We start from the raw sequence: 6136 nt of genomic DNA, 5'->3' as shown, positions 1-6136 counted from the left end.
GAAATTTGCAAGATAGTTTCCCAGTTTCCATTTTTTCTTTCCTATTATAGTCATAGTCCTAGCTCCTATATCTCCACTGTTCTAATTGGTGATAGGCCTTTGTTTAAATTTTAAGAATTTGTTCATACTTATTTTTTAAACTGAAAAAGGGAATTAACTATAATCACAATGAAAATAAAAATATTTCAAGTTTATTACCAATTACAATTTATGTAGGTATCATTATTACCAGTGCTTTCTACATGAAATATTCAAATAAACACTTAACAATGTTACAATGGTGCATAGAAAAATACCATGTGGATAGAATCATTGACATTGACTATATGTGTTTATGTGTAATGTGCTTCTAATATGCAATATTAGTAGAATGGTTGGGTCATCTGGTAGGTATATGTTTGACTTTTTAAGAAACTGCCAAACTGTTTTCCAAAGTGGTTGTATCATGTTACATTCCCACTAGCAGTGTATGAGAGTTCTAGTTGTTCTTTATCTTTGCCAACACTTCATATGATCAACCTTTAAACATTTTAATCACTCTAAGAGGTGTGTAGTGGTATCTTAATGTGGTTTTAAATAGCATTTCTCTAATGACCAATTATGTTGAACATTTGTTCATATACCTGTGTGATATTGTGATCTATAAGAAGAAATATATATCTGGTCTTTGTTCTTATTCTTGGCACAGAGCTCCTAAAACCTTTCGAATTTCCTAAGCGATGAAAGCAATAAAGGTGTATTTTGTTATGTTAATGAAGCGACTTTTGGAAAGTCCATAGCTAACCTAAGGATGGGGACTGGCTGACAGGTGAACCAACCAGGTGGTTAGAGGGTTGAAACTTCCATTCTTCCCCTTCTCCCCTCCCCTCTGGAGATTGAGTTCAATCACCAATGGCCAAGGATTTAATCAATCATGTTTATGTAATGAAGCCTCCATAAAAACCCCAAAGTGCTGCTTAGTGGTATTGGGAAACGCACAGTGGAATTAGTGTCAGTATTGTAACCTGTTTTATCTTCTTCAGAGGAGTGTCTGTTCAAATATTTTCCTTTTTTTTTGGGGGGGGGGTGCAGAAATTGAGTTCTTATTATGACTTATTCTTTATATATTTTAGATACAGGTCCTTTCTTAGATATATATTTTGCAAATATTTTCTCTCTGTAATTTTTCTTTCTTTCTTTCTCCCCCTCTCCGCAGTAATGACTTTACTCTTTAGCCCACAATACAGCATACTAAGTCGTAAAGTACAAATCCAAGTAAGGTAATACCTTCACTATGTTACAAAGCTTTGGCAAATCAGTACTCTTTAATACAATAAAATCATATTTTTGTTGGAGTTATATATTACTTGCATGATCATTTTCACTCCAAAAATGTCATTTAAGTTCCAAATTAAAATACTGTGGTTTTTAATGGTGGTTTATACAGAACAAGTTATTTTACACAAGTTAATATATCCTTTCAAACTATACAATTTCTCCTTTTAAAGTGGATTCCCTCTTGAAGTTTACCACAGCAGGGCAATTGTGTCGATTTAGAGGCGGCCCTGCTTTGTTCTGGGTTGGTCCAAAGCCAGGTAGAGTTCCAATGTAAGACAGGCTTTAAAATTCTACCTTAAGGAGATTTAATATGCTAACACCAATTTCCAAGTAGTTTTCAAAAGTTATTAAATTTTCCCATAGATACTGGAGTCCTCAAAACTAGACAGTCATTTCAAACAACACTAATAATTTCAGACGGTCCCTTTTATTTAGAAATCCTGTACCTCTTTGTTTTGATCAAGTCCCATTGCCTTTTTTCAGCTTAAAAAAATTCTGCCTAAAATATAGTTGCATTTTTTATTTTTATGATCATTTAATATCATTAATGTCCTCTCCTGAAACAGTGGTGTTCTGAATACATATCTCTATGTGTTGTTTTTTTAAGATACATATTTTTATTGATTTCATTGATTGGCTGCCTCCTGCACGCCCCCTACTGGGGACTGAGCCCGCAACCGGAGTAGGTGCCCTGACAGGGAATAGACACTCAACCACTGAGCCATGCTGGCTGAACTCTATGTATTTTTGTAAGTATTATGATAAGTATTAATAACCAAGTATACTAAAATGAAGTTGAAGCAAAATACCAAGAATTTTCTAAGACTTTTAGCCACATTTTTTCTTTGAATATAAAGACATATACTCCAAACCCTATATTAGTAATTACTTCTGTCCATAAGTGGTCTGTCCATAAATGGTCAGTTGTTTCAGGAACAACTGACTGTTTCTGGTACAAGAAAAGAGCCACTCGGATTACTATATGGAGAATGAGAAATACTTAAAAGGTTGAGCCTTTGCACCCCCGAGGAAGAGTGCACTCCTAAGGCTGGGGAAGAGCAGGCCTGAGAGCCACCATGTTGGAGATAGAACTCTCTGCAGCCTGGGTGATGAGGTGTAGCAATTCTGACTTGGGATGGAGAAGTAATTCTGGAGAGGTGAGACCACAGGGAATCTCCTTTGCAGAGGTTTCTGAGGGGTGCTGTGAGGGAGCTACTACTGGCCACTTTCTTGGGGGCGGGGATTCCTCCTGTTCAGAGAACTTTAAAACAACATTATCTTCCTCTGTCTTCACTCTTGTGAGAACCCACACAGAATGCAAACTATGAGCAGTATCATAGGTCATTACAATGGAGGGGTCAGTGTGAGAGGAACTACTAGGTGTACTGGTTAATAATGTGGATTTTTTTCAATAGATGGAGTTACACATATGTTGATATATATGCGATTTGATATGTATGCTATTTTGTTGTATTGCTCTTTCAGATTACCACTTGTTCTGATCAATGGCACACGCACTTTCTGAGCAGCACTTCAAAACATATGAAGAAGTGGAAAATTTGGTCTCTGAATGGTCTCTGAAATTATAGTGTTTTCTTTGATTACAAAATCCACATTATTATGCTTAATTATTAACTGGTTAATATGGATTAACTATTAACTGGTTAATAATATGGATTAACTATTAACTGATTAATAACGTGGATTAATAATTAACTGGTTAATGGTGCGGATTGACTATTAACCAGTTAATAATACAGGTTAATTATTAACCAGTTAATAGTGTGGATTAACTATTAACCAGCTAATAATATGGATTAACTATTAACTGGCTAATAATGCAGATTAATTGTTGACCAGTTAATAATTCGGATTAACTGTTAACCGGTTAATAATTCGGATTTTGTAATCCAAAGAAAACAGGATAATTTCAAGAGAAACATCAAAGTGCTTTATTCAAAGTACTAGTAATATCCATCGCTAGCTACACATTTCCCCCATTTTTCAGGTAATTTGTGGATACTGTCCCAATAGAACTTTTCTTGTTTTGAGGCACACCATTCCGAGACCAAATTTTCCACTTCTTCGTATGTTTTGAAGTGCTGCTCATAAAGTGCGTGTGCCATCGATTGGAACAAGTGGTAATGTGAAGGAGCAAGGTCTGGTAAATACAGCGGGTGGGTTAACACTTCCCAGGCAAGATCTTTTAATGTGTCTTTAACTGGTTTTGAAGTGTGTGGTGGTGCGTCATCATGAAGCAAAATTACTTTGCCGTGTCTTCTGGGCCATTCTGGTCGTTTTACGATCAAAGCATGGTTCAAATTGATTATTTGCTGTCAGTATCGATCAGTATTAACGGTTTCACCTGGTTTTAGAAGCTCATAATACACCACACCTTCCTGATCCCACCAAACGCAGAGCATTGTCTTCTTTCCGAAGCGATTTGGCCTTGCAGTCGGTGTTGATGGTTGACCTGGATCAACCCATGATTTTGTGCATTTGGGATTCTCAAAATAAGTCCACTTTTCATCACCAGTCACAATTCAATGCAAAAAAAGATTTTCTTTCATGCCATTGAAGTGACATTTTACTGATGACTTTTCAGTTTTCCATTTGTTTTTCGTTCAGTTGATGTGGCACCCATTTTCCTTCCTTTAAAATCTTTCCCATTGCTTGTAAATGACCGGAAATTGTTTGCTGAGCAACGTTTCATCTTTCTGCAAGTTGTTTTTGAGTTTGACACGCATCTTCATCCAATAATGCTTGTAATTGTTGGTCTTCAAACTTTTTCGGTTGACCTGGACGTTGTCTTTCACATCGAAATCACTTTTAAACCAGCATTCACAAGTATCTTGAGATGGAGCATGTTCACCATGAGCTTCCCGAAGTATACGATAACTTTCAGCCTCACTTTTCTTCAAAATAAAGTAATGAATTAAAACTTCCTGCAAATGCTCTCTCTCTCTCTTTTTTTTTTTTTTTGGCATGAAATGCGACATTTTTAAGCGTAAAAATATGTATGAGGTTAACACCTTCAGCAAATTTGACATATGAAGTTTTGAAGCTTGTTGTCAATACAACAAAATAGCATACATATCAAATCGCATCTATATCAACGTATGTGTAACCTCATCTATTGAAGAAAATCCGCATTATTAACCAGTACACCTGGTACTTCCTTGGCTTCAGATCACCATATTTCCAGCCACAAGAGTTCCTCCTCATGATCCACTTCTTCTCCCATATTGCTTATGCTTTTCCTTAACTGCCAGCTTTCCTCCCGTTTCTCACGGATTGTAACCTTCGGAAGGGATCCCACCAAGCCAGCAGCACCATCAGAAGACCACCAGAAGCTGGCTGCAGCTGCCAAAGCTAAGGTTCAAAGCATTAGGGTAGTGCTTGCAGTGAGGAACAGATTCCTTCAAATCCCTGGCTGCCATCATTGTTGCCCTTTCTGCATAAAAGTTCCATGAGGGTTTCCAAATATCAACATTATTTCTGAGTAACTCAAGATGGTCAGGCCCGGTGATCCCTGGATGCTCCCAAAGGCAGAGGCAGTTGGTCACAGGGATGAGTTGGTCACAGCCCCCTCCTCCCAACCCCTCCCCCACCCCATTCCCTCTCATTGCCTTACTCTGGAGGAAGAGCAGCAGCAGCTGAAGACAGGCAAGCGTGGGCTGAGCCGATCTGGCGAGAAGTTCAATGGAGGAACCCGTCTTGGTCTCCCATGGTGTATAGTTGTATTTTTTTAAATAAGTAAATATAATGTCAGTTAATAGAGATCCAGGGGGCTGGGTGTTGCATACCAACTTTCATCATCATTTCTCTACAAATGCTGCTGGTGTCCTTATGCTCCCTCTCGCCAAGCTGTCAGCTCCTCAATCTCTGCATTTAATTTATGTATTACCCATTCCATTGCTTCTCGGCCTTTATTAGCATTTGAAGATATCATACTTGCCATCAGCCCTTTGAGGTAACTACTGAGACTGATTCCTTTCACATTGTTTATGGCTTCTTGAGTCAAAACAGTCTTTTCTAGGTCCTGAGGATGTGGTTTGTATGTAAGTCTCTTATCTACCTAAACCATATTTGTAAATGAAATATTAGTGGGTTTAAGTTCCATTGTTTTCTCTACAGGAGCAACTACAGAGTGTTTTTGTACACTTGTTTTGGTTCTTGCTGCACCAGTAAGAGATTTCACAATGAAGACCATTCCCACCCTGTGCTGACATGTCCACGGCTGTGCAGTTCTCCAGAAGGATCTGTGTATCTGTCCAATACATCAACTCCAACCACACTTAGGTTCCGAGGGTTTGGGTATTTCTGCATTGCACCTGTTGTAACAGTTTCCCATGGGTGGTCAAGACATGTTGCAAAGTCCAGATCTGTATGGAGCCAGAGGCCTGCGCAGGAGTCTGGACATGCAAAGAGGCAAAGAGGTCGCATTGGCCCCCACCCTGCCCACTTCCCCCTCTCCTTAATCATGACCTGCACAGAGCAAAAGCTGATTATTTTGATGAAGCACCAATTTTTTTCTATTTCACCAGTTGTAGTTTCGGTGTCATATTTAAGAATTCTTTGCCTAACCTAGGTCATAACAGTTTTCTCCTATGTTTTCTTCTAAAAGTTTTAGAGTTTTACATTTTATATTTAGATCTATTATATTTTTGAGACAATTTAACTCAATTCTGATACTATCTATCCAGAAGAGCATCCAATCCTACAGGTTGAGGAATCAGTCCTACAAGACTGCCTCACCTCCCTCGGACGCCAATTGTAAGTTCAGGTGGTCACCTGTGCTTCTGACCAATCAGGTATA

General features: G+C 38.3%; 1 pseudogene across 1 annotated transcript; it reads right to left on the bottom strand.

The window, feature by feature from the left end:
* Positions 1 to 5135: 5135 nt before the first annotated feature.
* On the bottom strand, positions 5136 to 5696 carry LOC308253034 (PRELI domain containing protein 3B-like; annotated as a pseudogene). The gene has a single exon. The product of its transcript is annotated as a PRELI domain containing protein 3B-like (transcript).
* Between the last annotated feature and the right edge of the window lie 440 nt (positions 5697 to 6136).

This window comes from Plecotus auritus (assembly GCF_963455305.1).
Source record: "Plecotus auritus genome assembly, chromosome: 7".
Taxonomy (NCBI): domain Eukaryota; kingdom Metazoa; phylum Chordata; class Mammalia; order Chiroptera; family Vespertilionidae; genus Plecotus; species Plecotus auritus.
Note: the sequence above shows the minus strand (reverse complement) of the source record. Positions and strands in the feature narration are given on the sequence as shown.